The following is a 17,607-nucleotide window of genomic DNA, read 5'->3' as shown; positions in this document are numbered from 1 at the left end:
AATCTAAGCATACAGATTAAAAATGGGAAAATTTTTTAATTTAAAAAGTTAAATATGATTTAGTCAACAAGTATTTGAGTACTGTACTTACATGCTGGGCATTGTTCTAGGTACTAAGAATGAAAAGTCGAAAAAGGATAGATAACTTTCTTACTCTTATGGGTCAAAATGTTTGAATTAGAAAACTTCTTCTGTTTTCCTAAAAAAGGAATGTTTTAGTTGAGATTACACTTTGAAATTTACTCATTTCCAATTATAAACTGCAGGGGAAGAAGTTTTCAGGTAATAGGGGGAAAATGCTGACAACTGTAACTCTGGAGAGAAACCTGATGACATTACAAAAATACATTTAAATTTAAGACCCTGGGGTAGTATAATTTTTCCAAATGCAGAAACAGAGAAGTAAAGAAATAGAAATGCAACATTTAGGATCTCATAGCAACATTAATTACTCATACTAGGCATATTTAGCAATTTCTATTACTCTTTTACAAGATGGCAATAGCATGAAAAGTTCAATGAGGATTTTTTTAAAATTTAAGCAATATTAACAGGATTTCAAAACTTGGCATATTCAGGCTTAAAGGGAAAACAAACTTAAACAGAAACTTACTGAGAATGCAAGGAAATCAAACTCAACAGCAAAACAACTCAATCGAAAAATGGGCAGAAGACCTAAATAGACATTTCTCCAAAGACATACAGATGGCCAACAGGCACATGGAAAGATGCTTATCATTGCTAATTATTAGAGAAATGCAAATCAAAACTACGAGGTATCACCTCATACAGGTCAGAATGGCCAACATTAAAATAAATCTACAAATAACAAATGCTGGAGAAGGTGTGGAGAAAAGGGAACCCTCATAGACTGTGTGGGAATGTAAACTGGTGCAGCCACTATGGAGAACAGTATGGAGGTTCCTCACAAAACTAGAGTTCCCACATGATCCAGCAATCCCACTTCTGGGCATATATCTGAACAAACTGTATTTCAAAAAGACACATGCACTCCTATATTCATAGCAGCACTATTCACAATAGCCAAGACATGGAAACAACCTAAATGCCTACAGACAGATGAATGGATAAAGAAGATGTGGTACATATATACAATGGAATACTACTCAGCCATGAAAAAGAATGAAATAATGCCATCTGCAGCAACATGGATGGACCTAGAGACTATCCCATTAAGCGAAGTAAGTCAGAAAGAGAAAGACAAATACCATATGATATGACTTATGTGTGGAATTCAAAAACATGATATAAATGAACTTATTTACAAAACAGAAACAGATTCACAGACATAGGAGAACAGACTTGTGGTTGCCAAGCAGGGAGGGGAGGTGGGGGAGGGATGGATTGGGAGTTTGAGATTAGCAGATATAAACTAGTATACATAGCACAGGGAACTATATTCAATATCCTCTGATAAACCATAATGGAAAAGAATATGAAAAAGAGTGTATGTATGTGTGTGTGTATATATATATATATACACACACACACACAAATTACTTTGCTGCATGGCAGAAATTAACACAACACTGTAAATCAACTATATGCCAATAAAATAAATTCTAAAAAAAGGAACCCAAGGAAATAAAATTTTGGTCTATCCTCCACAGCATTTATTTACAAATGTTAAACAGAGAATATAGAAATCAGTGTAGTGATTCTGATTTTGTTCCTTTCTGGACCACCATGAACATCCAGTACAGCTCAGCCCAGCCTAGCGCTAATCAAAAGGAGGGTAGAGTAAGGCAGGTAGAAAAGATGGCAGAGGAGTAACGAGGCCCAGGTGCCAGGGCACCCACACGCTTCCCAAGTACACTGTGGCAGAAACTGCTGTTTGTTGATAAATCATTTTATCCGAACCCATGGCTGTTTCAGCTGGAGCCTGCATTTCCAGTTTTCGGGGCAGCTCACTGTGGCCAAATGACCCAGTTCACGCAGCAGTTCAATGCCTAAGAGGAACAAGCCTCTTTAGACCACGCCCTCCAAAAAGGAATGCATCTGTTCCCCTGGCTCTTTATCCCTCCCTACCTCCTGGCAGGACCTAATGCGACCTGGGAGCTGCCTGACACCAAGAGACAGCAACCATGCAGCAACACTGCCTTGGCAGCTCCGGACCACTACTCTCTGGAATGTTTCATGAGAGAGAAATATATTCCTATCTTGCTTAAGCCATGGTATTTTGATGTCTCATTGTTTACAGCAGCTAAACCTGAAGCCCAATTAACACATATTTATGGCAGAGCTGAGTGTTTTAGTGCCTAGTGCCTCAGCTCCTATTTTGAAGCTTAGGAAGCATATTCTGAACATCTTTACTGGGTTGGAAGCATCTTCATTGGATTATGCATCTAGAGGGCGGGAATCATGTCCTCTCTTCCTCTGAAACTGTCTAATACAGGGCTAATTGAAGGAGGGGAGGGGCAGGAAAATGACACAAGTTTAAGCTAGATGCTTTGGCGTCTGAGAGTCCCCTGGAATTAAATCCTTTGTCAATCCCTGGATTCCGACCAGATGTGTGAATTTGAGGAAGTTCAGTCATCCAACATATATCAGTTGAGTGTCTATTATGCAGCAGGCCCCATTCTAGGAACAAGGGCTTCTGCTATGGACGACGCTGTCTACACTCTGGTAGACTTAAGTTTCACAAACTCTCTAAGCCTCAGCTGCTTCATCTGTAAAATGGGGATAATAATAGTGACAGACTTTTAGAACTGCTGTGAGGATTACATGAGGTGACACATACAAAGTATGTGAGTCAGTGTCATGCACACTGGTACTCAATAAATGTGAACAATAACTAAGAACTGTCAATAATTTGTGCCTGGTACAGATACTAACTGCCACGGCATCAGAGCACTGTTTCTTAGCACCAAGTAAGAAAAGCAAGTCAGGAATTGCTATTTCCTATTAGAGTCTCATCTCTGACATCTGTTTGATAGGAATTCTAGACATGTCTTACAGATAAATAAGGGCTTACTAAATACAATATATATTACAGACCACTTGGGGCCTAATATTTAAAATATTAAAATTGTTCAAGAAATAATTCCTTTTCATGAACTTATTGAAGGAAATGAGTGGATTCTTTGCAATATGATGGTCTGACAATCTCCTTTAAGGGGTTGGGGTTCAAAACAGAGCACTGCCCACCCCCCCGGGATGGCTGCAGGACCTGAAGCACACCAGATTGCTTCAGCGTGTCATCCCGCACTGAGTCAGAATCTACCACTTCAAGCAGTCATGGCTCATATTATCAAAACAATTAATGGCTTCTCGGATCCAGCAGAGAGCTCTTTCAGAATAATCGTACTACATTATTTTGGACTGCAGAATGTTCAAATGCATTTCAGGTAAGGACGAGTCCTAAGGCAGCCTTTAACAAGAAAAAGGAGGTGGGTGTGGGATTTCCTCAACTCACCGAACAAAACTGAAAGATTGGGAATTAAAGATTTCTGGTAGATGAAGATGAAAAACAAACTTAATGCTCTGCGGGAAACAAAGAGCAATAGAGTAAACAACACTCAACACTGGTGGGTGGCTTCATTTTGCTATGGCCATTTCAGGGGCAATTAGATCTAATGCCAGTTTTATCACTAAAACCCCAAAGACAGAAAACTTCAATATTTACGAAACACCTGAGACAGCTCTGCTTCTAAAGAGGGGCTTGACCACCTATTAAGTACCAAGCACTTTATTAGCATTTTAAAATATAAGACCTATACCCTACAAACGGGGCATTGTTGTAATTTTACAGAGGAAACAGGCGATGAGAGGTTAAGGGGCTTGCCCAATAGCATAAAGCTCTTTGTGGGACTCTGGATTTGAACCCAGGTCGGCCTGACATCAACGTCTACATTCTTCCCATTCTACCAAGAAACTACTGAATTCTTTACCAGAGTACAGCGAAACTCTCCAAGAGTTCACTGATGAGTTAGGCTTATCAGATTATTACCATAAATAGTAACAAGCCTAACATTTAAAAATACTCACTATGGTACAGTGATGTCCTCAGGACAAACTGTAGCCCCCCCCAGGGCTCTGTGTGCCTCTTCTAGAGGGTCCCAGGGGCTGGCTGGCTGGCTGTGAGGATGCCCTGGCTGAAGGGCTGATCGTGACTGGCCTGCCCAGCGCCCTCCGGAGCAGCCAGCTAAAGGGAAAGGGAGAGAGCTGGGCTTCTTTGGCTCAGTTCTCCTGGTTAACGCCCTTGTCCTTCCCCGCCTGGCTCTCAGGTGGCCATTTGACATTTTTCTGAGCTGTAAAGGTGCTTGACCTTCCAACTTGCCAGTACTAATCTGCTACGGGAATCAAAACCTGTACTTGGGAACATGGTTTTCTCAAGATGTTTAAAAACCTATTTCGGGTAGTCAAAATGCTAGCTAAAACAGTCACAGAATACAAACGGGATCTTGTACTTTGCAATATTTTGTGGTCAATCTACTCTATTTTGTTGTGCACTTCTAGTCCGCCTGGGATAAAGGATTTTGAAGCTGGGATGTTATTTTCCAGATACAAGTATTGTGTTGGAAATGGCTCCATAGTTTTTGCATAGTTCTAGTCATAAAATAAGACAGTCCTAATTACTACATTTACTTCCTTCTGTGTAGAAATATATCATAAGGGAACACTTAGAGTCTACCGACATAAGCTCTGCCAGTTCAAATAAATCAGTCAGAGTGGATACAATTGGGTTTGGATTGCATCCAGGTTATGGAAGGCAAGAACAGATTAGAGGTATGCACCATCACAGCAGTGACAAACTCTCAACTTCTTTGTAAAAGCACCAGTGTTTCTTCAGGCTTAGACATGACTCACTAAAGCTACACTTTCAATGAAATATGAAATATTGCTGGAAGCACTTAAAAGCTGGAAAATATAATCATGTCAGTACAGATGCTTCGCTTCCCACCCCCCAAAAGAGTGACATCATTTTGAGAAGTAGTCAGTCTGCTGTTACTAGGCTGTGGGGTTGGAGAGGTGGATGCCTGCACAAGCAAAGGAAGCCCAAGTGTGGTGTGGTCCTGGTTGAGATGCAAGGACCACCGTTTCACTTCAGACACAAACATCCATTTTTGAACAAATCTCTTATGACTATCACTTTTGGACAGAATTGATTTTTCTAATGGAAGGGAAAAAATGGTCAGCTATAAACTTTCATATACATGTCATGAGGAAACTTTATATTTTTTTTACTTTAGATCTATATCCCCCTCCTACTCTGTTTTTGGGGGAAGGGGCTTCTTACTTCCTCCCTCACCATCCCTAGGTAATGAATGTGAGTTTGATGTGCACTAGTATGTTTGTATTTTGTTCCCTACTTATTTTCCATGAATACACAAACATTTTCAACAAATATATTTTCAACAGGTACTGAGAGCTGATTAGTACCAGACACTACTCTAAGCTCTGGAATATAGTGGAGATCATCCTTGCAGTTTATATCCTGCAGTGGGGCAATCCAAAAAAATGGGTGTTTGGTACACTTCTCTGCATCTTCCTTTTCTTACTTAATGATACTTTGTAGCAAAGCCCTCCAAGGCAACTGGTAAAGATATATCTCAGGAATCTCTTAACTAGACTTCTGAATATACTATGTAAAGATATCTGCAAAGAGCTGGATTTGCAGAATTACTGTAAGATGACACAACCATATCTCCATGAGTCCAGACAGATGTTGGCTCCTCCCATCAGCTTCACCGGCATTACGCCATAAGGGCCCTAAGGCATATAACCTCTGCCTGGTCCTCTGGATGGAACCCCTTCAGTGGGCCAGGTCTCAGCCTTGGCCCTTGCCTTTGAGTATTCTTCAGTTTGGATGCAGGTCCTTCCCAAGTGGCCCCGGGCTAGAACATAATGCTTCCACAAGCTTTCTACATATCATCTCAGAGATAACAACTGCAGTGAACCTTTACTGAGTACTCACTATTTTAGTAAGATTGGAGCCATTATCCTCATTTTACAAATGAAGACACAGAAGCCTCCACCTGAAGTAACCTGAAGTCACACGGCACAGCCAGGGGTAGTCATGGGAGCCCCTGCTCTTAACCACTGTGCCGTGATACCCTATCTGAAGACTGCCATCACAGCCATGCTAAATTTTCCATTTCAACCATGAGTTATCTGACAAATGTTCCACATCCTGTAACTTATATACACTTCTTTCCTTTCCTTCTCTGTCAACCTTAGTCTATGGTAACCTTTTATTATTATCTTTTGGAAAACTTCAAAAACCTCAGCCACATTACTTTATGGCTTTAGAATTTTTATTAAGCATTACATGATTTTTGTAAGGAAATTTGCAAAACACAAGGGAGAAAGCCTGAAGATACTTACTCAACATTTAGGAGTGTCTCTTGTTTTTATTAATGAGTGCACATGCATTTGTTTGTGTGTATGTGTGTGTGCACACACACAGATATGCATGTATTTCTATAGCAAATTTGTACATATATGGTTAGATGCCTTATTTTTTCCTTTGTATTGTTAAGTTTTCCTGTCATTAAAAATTCTTTAGAAGTGTGATTTATTTTTATTTTTTTTTAATTTTGTGGTACGCAGGCCTCTCACTGTTGTGGCCTCTCCCGTTGTGGAGCACAGGCTCCAGACGCGCAGGCTCAGCGGCCATGGATCACGGACCTAGACGTTCCGCGCCATGTGGGATCTTCCCGGACTGGGGCACGAACCCGTGTCCCCTGCATCAGCAGGCAGATTCTCAACCACTGTGCCACCAGGGAAGCCCTAGAAGTGTGATTTTTAAGCTGTGCAAAGCCCATCATATTTGTGTACTACTGTTATGCAATCATTCTACTTGTATTGGACAATCAAGTTGTTGCCAATTTTTAGATATTATAAACATCACTATGACTATTATTTTTGTGTTAACATTTACTATTTCCTTAGACTGGACACCTAGAATTGGAATTATTGGACCAAAGTGGTTTCCAAAATGGTTGTGCCAATTTACTCTCACCGATACTGCATGAAATCGCTAACATCACTATGCTCACACCGTTTTAATCTTTAACTGTTGCCAATATGAAAGGCAGATATAGTCTCATTATTTTAATATGTATTACTGCAATTACTAGTCAGCTAAAAATATTATTTCATATGTACATTAGTTATTTATATCCCTTCTTTTGTCAACTGTCTGTTAATGTCAAATACCTCTTTTCTCTGTTTTTCCTTTCTCATTTCTAATTACTCTGCACAGATTTCATTCACTTTATTCACTCATTTGATAGGTACCTACTAAACTTCTGTCGATTACCTTGTCCTGTGCTAAGGACACAGTTCTATTCTTCATAGTCCAGAATACCTTTGGGAATTTCCTTACAAGACTTTTCTAAGTGAATATATATCTTAACATAACAAAGATGATATTACCAACACTGATGTTTTAAACACAATTAAAGCACTCATAGATCCAACAAAGATAAAAACATGTATAGGAATTTGTTCCCAGCTCAAACTGAAGTTTTTTTTGTTTTTTTTTTGCGGTACGTGGGCCTCTCACGGTTGTGGCCTCTCCCGTTGCGGAGCACAGGCTCTGGACGCGCAGGCTCAGCGGCCATGGCTCACGGGCCCAGCTGCTCCGCGGCATGTGGGATCTTCCCGGACCGGGGCACGAATGAACCCATGTTCCCTGCATCGGCAGGCGGACTCTCAACCACTGCGCCACCAAGGAAGCCCAAGATGTCTTTTTTTTTTCTTTTTCTTTTTGTCTGTGCAAATCCAATAAGCCAACAAACCATGACTCAAAACATTCAATATAAGTTTATAGGTGGCAAAACATCTTAAGTGCTGGGACAATGAAAAATGCCACTAAATGTCTAAATGACGCCCTACCATTGACTGGGCATTCTCCCTGTGGAGTATCTAAAATATGTAAGCAGTTTACCTCCTATTATCAAGAGTGAATCAGAATAGTACCAATGGCTAATAGGGACAGTCACCAGAGTAACATATCCATCTGAACTACCTGAAGGAGTATATAGATTGGGGACCATGAGAAGCAGGAAAGCACTGGAGAAGAACTGCAAAATCTAATTGATAGCACATAATGACCCTTGATTCCTGGTTTGGAATCTTAATTGAGTAAGAGATGATGCACTAGTTACTTTATATCATAAATTTCTCATCCTTGAGACTTAAATTTGATTACTCTCTGAAGCGAACACATCTTCAACTATTGAAGGGTACCAGGGTACAAGAGAGAACACATTTCATGAGTTCAACACATTCAACATGAGTTGAATGTCTGAGAGTATCTTTTTCATTCTTCACACATGGAAGACAATTTAGCTGGGTATAAACCTCTTGGACTATAAGCATTTTTTCCCCCCCAATACTCTAAACACAATTGCTCTACACCAAGCTATAGCTATATGTCAGTCTGATTTTACCTTCTGCAGATAAACTATTTGTTTAATCTGGATTCTTGTAGAGTCTTTTTCCCCATTAACTTTGTAAATACAAAATTTTGTCAAAGTTATTCCTAGACAGGTCTCTTTTCCACAGGTGATGCCTGTAATATGCTGACCCCTTCAAATCTATATACTCAGGACTTTATTTTCTGCTTAGAAAATCTGTTCTAAAATTATATTTAAGTATTGCTTCTGCTCCAGTTATTCTAAAATATTTCTCAGGAACATCCACAATGCTTATGGCAGATTTATTCTCTATGACCTCCATGTCTAGTGACATCTATCATATCCTTTTTGTTCTCTTCCTCCATATTCCAAGATAACTTCTCAAATAATCTTATCAACATCAGTGCTTCGATTTTCTTCTGTATCCAGTTTTCTCTATTGACTCCACTGTAGATTTTAACTGTTTAGTGTGCATCTCTAGACTGTAACTGCCTGGATATGAATATCAGATGCCCTATTTATTAATTGTGTAAGTGTGGGCAACTTACTCAACTTTTCCTGAGTTTCCATTTTCCCATTTGTAAATGGGGGTAATAATAATAACTATCTGCATAATTCAAGGTTTTAATTAAAATCTTTTCTAAAATTTTTCATTTGCTTCTGGTAGTAGTAGTGGTGGGGGTGATGGTGGTAGAGAGGGAAGAGACAGCAATCTGGTTGTATCAAAAAGCTGTCAAGCCCAATAAAAGCAATGTAGGGTCTTTGTCCTTAGAATGGAAGACCTAGCACAGATAATCCACTAACCATTCTTTCTCAATCCTGTTCGATTGTCCTTATAGTAGAACTCCTCTCCAACTCTGACAATAGGGTGAGTGTCTTCAGGGTTTTTAATGGGAACTCAAAAGAAGTTTTATCAAGGGTTACGAATTTAAAAAAGAAATTCAACCAAATAAAAGTTTTGCATGCATAAAGTATTTTGCATGAATAAAATGTTTTCCCTATTCTATAGTGCAGATCAAATAAACTAAGTGAAAGAGCATTCTGTTCAGTATCCACAGCTATACAAATATAAATTTCATATTCTTACCTACAGACCATCAAATCTTCTAATCAATCAGCTGAGAATAATGCCAACAGCAGCAATTACTACAATATTTTTCCACAAAATAATTTAATAAGAATTCACTTTCTCATTATACCTTAACTAAAAGAAAAATCAAGATCCTGCCGTTCACTGTTTACATTACAGAAAAAACAATATTCACCTTATTAAGAAACAAATGAGAAAATGGGTGCAAGAGAAAAGCTCCAGTAAGCTTGCCCCCTTCCAACAACTGTCGCTTTTAAGCAAGAAATATATGAGGTAGCTAAGGTCGTGAGTGAAAAAAGGAGGTGCCAATTTATTCTAGACTTGGGCAAGACAGGTTTACTCTTCTATTAATAAAACAATTCATGAAAATATTTTGCAAAGGGGAGAAATGATGGTTTATCTCAACTTTTGATGCAATTTGTAAAGGAGTAACAGGTGCAGAGATGCTAAATATAGAGGAAATAGTAAGAACTGATTCCCCCAGAATAGCTTATTAGAAGGCCATATGCAGTGGCTGAGGACTTTTATCTTGATTTAAACTTTAGGAATGATTTTAGGAAAACTTATAAATCAGACATATGCCTATTACAGTAGATAATACCACATGATGAATACTTTTCTGATGTCGTGCTGCTTTATAGGAATTTTCATATGTAAAGGTCTACAAATTAAAATACAAGTTTGAAATGACTAGGTCTCCAATTTTTAAAGGAAAATTAAATTTTCTTTCAAGAGCCAAGAGATTTCAATTCTACGAAAACTATCTTTCAATTTATGATAGCCATTTTCATATCTGAAATATGATTTACATCGAATTTAACTTTATAACATGCATTTATCTTCATGTTTCAATAATGTGTTCTTTCAATTTGCTTGCAGAGTGTTTCTATTATTTTCAATCCCTATATTATTAAGGTTTCAGCGCATAAAAACTCTTAAGATTCTATAAGCTAAGACATAGATTTATCTTTGCATTACTTGAAAAGAACTTTACATTTTAAATAATTTTTCTTAGGAACGCCTAAAATGAAATAATCAAAACCTAAATTACTTTGCTGAGGTACAAGTAGATCCGATCACTCTGGAAAGAATACACGCATAAAATAAAAACAGATGCAGTAAGACCGTATGGATCCCTTTCTGCAAAAGTAACAAAAACGGCAATTTAGAAATTGAGAACACAAACATGAAGACAGCCTGTTTCGCTATCGCTATGGAGTAACTTTAGGGTTATTCCTGAGGGAAAAAGTATGTTTCTGAAGTATTTTTCTCTCCAGAAGTGACTCTAAAAAGAAAAACAATCATTCAGCGTAGAGAATTCAACGCTGAATAATCCTGTCACCCATTTAATCTCATCCATCAGCAGTCACTCATTTCACGTTCAGTAGCATATAGTTTGCACGTACAAGGGAAAGATTATTCCATATATTCATAATTTAACTCTGAACAGGAATTGTGAACTGAGTTATTCAACTGAAAAGGAAATTATTGTTTTAAACATGCAAAGTCGGGGTTGACTTTAAGTGTTAATAAAGGAAAAATATTCTATTGCTTTCAAATGTAAACCAAAGGTAAAGCTAATTCAATGGTAAAAACTAAAGTTAATAATGCCTAAATTAACAAATTTACATAAAACCGACATAATACAATACATATCTATAGGCTGCTTAACTAAAATAGGGGGCAAAAGTACATATCTTCTTGGATTTTGTGGTTCCAATTAATGAATATTCATTATATGCCAATTACCACACATAAAAATATACAATAAGGTTTGGACTGCATTCTTCTGAGGGTAGAAACTGTATGAAACAGACCATCTTCATAGGTCTCCTTACCATCCCTCCCGACTCTTTCCTGGGCAGTCTTTGCTCACAGTAGGCTTTCAATCAATATTTTTTTTATCTAGTTAAAAGCAAGTGTAAAACAACTACAGTGGGAGAGTAAGCATTTTTACATTCTTAGTTCATTTACCCAATAAATACTTTGGGGCCACCTACTATGCATATCATGTCTGCAAGTGTAATTCAGCTCTATGTGAAGAGCCAGACAGAATCTGTTCAAATTCCTGGAATTTAAGAGCTCTTCAAGAAAAACAAAGTAAAATAAAACAAACCACCTACGGTGTCAATACACCTAAAAAGATGTCTCCAGTGGAATCAAACAGAACAAAAACTCAGTTATTCAAAATGTAGGCCTGGGACATGTAAGCCCGGGAACTGTGCTCACAAGTCCAGTTGATCATTCATCAGACTACTGGAAAACATGAGCAGATGTAAAAGTGTACATGCTTGTTGTTAGCTAACTTGGCAATCTAAGGACTATTTTTTTTTTGTACACTCAAATACTGAATAAATCTGTTGGCTATACTCTTTTGTATTGTTTAACCACAGAGATACTTGAAGCGCGGGATACGCTACACATCATTAACACATGGAAGAGAAACGTTAAATTCTGACCATGTCACATGCAACTTAAAAGGACTGATCTCTTGAGAACCAAGCATCAGTGTTAAGAATTCTTGAATCCAGGTCAAAGACTGTCACAAGACCTCTACCACTTGACCTCATTTTGAACCTGATTTCCATAATATTAAAGAGGTAAAGCTGTGAAATTTGATGATCCCACAGAAGTCACTAAGAAAAGATCCAATCTTACCTTGTGTTTGATGACGCAGTTCAGGCACAGAAGACTTCCCTATGCATTACACAATAATTACAATTGCCAGGATAATTCAGTTACCAAGAGGAAAAATTACTAAGTTACTAAAAGGAAAAACGTGAAGCTTCAGGAATTGTACTTACAGTACAGTGCTTTTAGCTAAGCTACAAACTGTGCTTGTTTACAGCTGAAGTAAAAATTCTGTCTTCTGCATGTGGTTGAGGTGTGTCAGGGAGAACTATTTCATTGTAAATAAACTTAGGGGCCAAATAAAAGGAAGTCGCAAAGGCAGGTGTACAACAGTTGAGCTGTTTCGGTTTCAGAGAAATAAAGTAAATAATTGTACTGGAATCTGTTCAGTTCTGGGCATTCTGCCATACAGGAAAGGGTGTGTAATTACTGAAGCTAACATATCCACGTAAAAATGAAGTAATATCAGTAGGACACAGTTGGGCTCCAAATTTCCTTTTTTATCTTCAAAAATTAGGATCTCTAATGACTCATTTCACTCTGTAATATTTAAATATCACTTAAACTAATAGGGACACACTGAAGGTAGAATTGTAATTTTCACAAAGTCAGATACTACCTTGAGAGGTGGTATTCTCTTTGAAAGCCTCACAAGTGAAGAACATTGCAATTTTCACTCATCAAAGGTAACAAAAGAACTACACACAGTATCTAATTTAGGACTTCACCAGAGTAAGAGTAAAATTAGCAATGTTTTACCAAATCTATTCTTTGCTTACCATTTCATGCTACCTGGATTGGCCTCAATCTTAAATCTGGATTCCAAACTTCTTAAATCATAAACCAAAAATAAGAGGGTGTGGTTTGTGGGAGAACAATGGAAGTTAGAGCACCTAGGGAGTAAGGCCAAGTTCAAATAGGGGTCTCAATTATTCAAGAAACTTTACAACAGAAGATGAAAGAGTGTAATAAGTATTACATGTGTGATTTTATAGAATGTAAATCAACTTGCACCTTTATAGAGCTATGAAAAGTATTTAACCCTATCCAGGATTGGCCATATGGTCTTTTAGAGTGTTTCTACAATCCAGGATGACGTTCTATTAATTATAAGACTACTATATACTTTCCCAATTGATAGTAATAGCCTGCTTGGGGCCCTTGGCTTACTGCTTCCTTGAGCCTGTGAAGTTAGCACGCTGACACATCTAAGTTGCAGGGGGTGGCAGCGAATTTCTGGATAAGTCAATGTCTTATCAAATTCCAATTCCTCTGTATCCAAAGGCGTGCTGTCCATTTCAAGGACGAATCAATCACTTTAGTCTAAGGTTTTCACAAGAGGAGGCAAGGCTCTCTGAGGGCACCACATTTGGCCATATTTCTTTTACAAGATGTTAAGCTAGGCACTAGATTATTCTCAAGTTAGCCTGAAAACTATCAGGATACAAAAAAATGTGTTTCCACCATCTCTATTCATCTTGGACTCCTGGATTTTCATTAGGAGTTGAGCTGAACAGTAGAAGCTGCTAAACGATGATCCTGATTACAGCCAACAACCAACTGGTAGCTTAAGTTCAACATACTTCCTGTAACTTTACGTTCGAGTCCAAGGATCGCATTACTTTGTTTTTCCCGTGGGCTTTTTATTTCTCTTAAAGTACGATCCTTAACTGAAAGGCATTTCTTTTGTGATTACCTGGTATACATGAGGCCGGTGGATATTTTGTGACATCACCGAGACAAACCACATCCTTTCCTTCCCTACACTTAATTTTCAACTAAGTTGGACAGATAGAAGATGGAATATAAATTTATTTCATATTTACAAAACACCTATGCCATTATTTGACCATCCATATGAAATAAAATTTTTGTTTGCTCCATGCAGAGATCAGATTTAATTTCTAAATCAATAGGATATAGTGCAATTCAAATTGTCTTAAAGACAAGAATGTACAGCTGGGTAACTAGTTTTCTAAGTGCTGTCTGTGAGATTCTCTTGCTTAGTAATGTTTCTATGAATGTGGCAACAGATTCCATTATCCTCACAAAACACCCAGTTGGTGACAAAGTGATCTGATAGTCAGCATTATTTATCTACTCCTTCCTTGAACAATCATTTATTGCAGCTCTAGTATACTCAAGGGCCCAGGCGAGGAGTGGCCTGTAACATGTGTGTGAAGCAACATATAAAACACAGCTCTATCCTTAGGTAGGTTTTTATTATATCATCCAAAGGAGCATATGATAAGAGTCACAGCCGTGGTATAAAGTGCTAAAGAAGATCAGGAGAGAGTTGACTTCAGGCTGGGGTGAACATGGCTTCATGAAAGAGGTAGCACTTGAACAGAAGTAGGTTCCTTCTTTCTATCTGCAAAAGAGCAAGGACTTTTTCTATAACTGCACATGTATGCATCTATGTGACTGACATCAATGTGAAAGGTCATCGCTTCATAAAAGAGAGAGAATATGAATCTCAGCATTTTGTCAAGAAATAAGGAACAGCTTCCGGCACAGGAGGATCCTAGGGAAAGTGTGGCCCAGTAGAGGAAGATTTCATTGTTCCTATGACATCCTAAATCCAATTTCAGATATTAACAGACTAATGATTTGTTAACAAGACTGCTACTGGTCACTTCCCTTCCCTACTACTTAAAATGAATTACCCAGGGGGAATTCATGTGAGGTATTTTAGTGGCTTGATATAATTTACAAGAAGAACACAGACTCCTCCTCTCAAAATTCAGTTGCATGTTGAAATATATTACTTTCCACTTCTTTAACCAAGTGTCTTGACATTATGTTTGGGTTGTACTACATCAGCATGTTTATAAAATTTATTTTCACATGCTCCATTTCTTATAATAAATACATAAAGCTGTTTTAACTGGTGAGACCAGTATGGTGAAGTTTGGAAAGTTTAATGTCATGCAGAAGTAAACACTGTCGCAACATAAACATGGCTAAATATTCAGAAAGTTTTTGTCTTCATATCAGTATCCTGAAAGAAGTGTCACTCAATCCCTATAGATACATATGTAAAAGTAAAACCACCAGCTTCTCTTAAGGAGGGCATTTTCTTCTTATGCAGAGATGACGATAATAGTAATATTAGGCTTTACTATGAGCATTTACTAAGTGTCAGGCGGTATAAAAATTTTGCACAGGTTAATTTAATGTTTTCAATAACTATTATTATCCTCATTTTATAGATGAGAAACTGAGGCACAGAGAGGTTAATAATTTTCCCAAGATCACACAATAAGTAGTAGAGCCATGATGGGAACCCAGCCACATCCCCCCTTGCACTAAAGGGGTCTCTGTACCCGAACGAAACATCCTTCCTGATAGATGGCTGCCACCAAACAAGGTCTGTTCCTTGAGATCAGCAGAGCTGATCCTATCACCTCATGGCTATGAAAATGAGGCACCCTTTTTTTTCCTCCTATAATTATACATCCCACCCAAGAATATTGCTCTTTTGATACAAAACAGGACCAAGGACATAATCTAAAATTAACTATCATTTGAGTCTAATGCAACTAAGAACTGATATTCTGACTAGTATTTTAAAATCAAATATATAAGGTAAATAGTAGTTAACTTTCTTATTCCTAGCTAACTTTTCTGTGCTCTGTCTCATTTGACAGACAAAAATGAGTGACATATTTCAGGAAAGTCTAAGAAATTTTTACTATGGAGAAATTAGAGTATCTTGCCTGGTACCACAAAAATCCTATGGGAACTACAGTTAGCTATTTAAAATCAGGCAAATATCTTGGAACAAGAGATAGATATGGTGTCTTGGGTTGAATGATTAAAGCACTGAGTAATGAACACTGACAATCTTAAAAGAAATTAAGAATGAAAACTGTAAATGTATATTAATGGACTCAAATTCTTAGAACAAGAATAGATGAGTATCTCTTCCCACTAACTAAATAAAGTGGGAGACATATGATAATTCTAACAAATATCTGTATTTATTTTTGGTTACCTCGAGAAACCAGAACCCCTTTTGCTTTCTCCCACAAAACATCCATTCAGAATTCTATTCTTTGCCAAAAGATAAAATTTTGAAGTCATCTGAGGCCGTCAAGGAATTACAGGGCAAAAATCATGATAGGTTTCCAATTTTCTTCAACATGCAGGATTATCTGGTTTCAGGGTACAAACACAAAAGTTCCTGTTGCTATGCCTACTGAACACAGTTTCTGGTTTGAAGTTAGTTCTGGGCATTTTGATAAATTTACCATCATGTTTCACCAAAACGCAGTATAAGCTAAGAGCCGCAAATAAATCAGAGCCGTTTCATTTTATAGCTCCTTGGGTCAGATCTCAACAACTATGAGAAGAGTCCCTTTTTCCTCCCGAAAGGTGACAGAAGCTTAGATAATCTATAGTTTAGTGGAAAACAGAAACAGTACTGACTCTAATTTTCTTGTGTCTTCTCAAATTCCTAGTTTGTGAGATGTTTAAAAACTTCAAATTTCTGTGAGGAATGAAAAAATATTTTGACAGCTTGCTACTAGGGTAAGTTGTGAACTCATTTTTTTCTTGAAAGTACAGCTCTAATGGCAGACACATCTCCTAGTTCTAGAGCAATCTTTCATACAATACTCAGCTTTAAGTTACAGCAAACAGTAAAATAATGACGTTTTCAACATGCCTTCATTCTTTGTCATCATTACTCATTTGAGCTGCTGATACTGATTTTTCAAAAAATAATTCCAGCCTATATTCAACATCTAGCTTGTATCTCTTGAGAAAAAAAGACCAGTCACTTAATCATAAGATTTAAAAAGAGGATTTTACTATTAGATTATCACCAACAAAATAACCCTCACGGAGGGCATATACTTTTTGTCTGCTTGTTTGTTTTCTGAGGGAGGGGGGGCAGAAAATTCTCCCTGGAGCTTTACATCTACACTCACCTTATTAAGCTTTTAAATCTTAAACAATTAAAACCAGTAATCCCAATTTCTCTAAGTCCGCCAGATAAAAATCTAATTTAGAAGGCTACTTGGGTTTGAAGGATAAATAGTATTAAGTGCCTTTAAAAAAATCAACATAAACAGGACATTTAAGCAAACTGGCACAGTGTGACAAGTTTTAGAACATTAGCTCACAAAATGAGTATACTCTGATTCAGACAAACACAACAAATAGAGCCTTTTATCCAAAAATCACTGAGACAACCCTATGTAATACCTATGTTAAAACGTTCAACAGATCTAAGGATATCACAGGCCTCAAGTTGCCAGAGTCCTGACAGAAAAGTCAGTGATGTGAAACACGCTTTATGAAGCTTGGCGTGCATGCACACACTCTGCAAGGTGAGCGAGACAAGAGACACCGATGACCACCGATATTGTCCTTACTTGCAGACGCACAAGTATCCTGCATGTTCCGATTCTGACTGGCACCTGGAGCGGCTCTACCTGCCAGTCATCCCAATGTATTCAGGGATGTAAACACCTTATAATTAGAAAACGTGAA

General features: G+C 37.8%; 1 protein-coding gene across 6 annotated transcripts in view; it reads right to left on the bottom strand.

Annotated features, from left to right (window-relative positions):
- Positions 1–17,607, bottom strand: part of PKP4 (plakophilin 4) — a 252,594-nt gene that overhangs the window by 151,386 nt on the left and 83,601 nt on the right. The gene's annotated exons all lie outside the window — the stretch shown is intronic.

Source organism: Leucopleurus acutus (assembly GCF_964270905.1).
Source record: "Leucopleurus acutus genome assembly, chromosome: 6".
Lineage (NCBI taxonomy): Eukaryota > Metazoa > Chordata > Mammalia > Artiodactyla > Delphinidae > Leucopleurus > Leucopleurus acutus.
The sequence above is the reverse complement of the archived record's forward strand: the minus strand, read 5'-3'. Positions and strand labels throughout refer to the sequence as shown.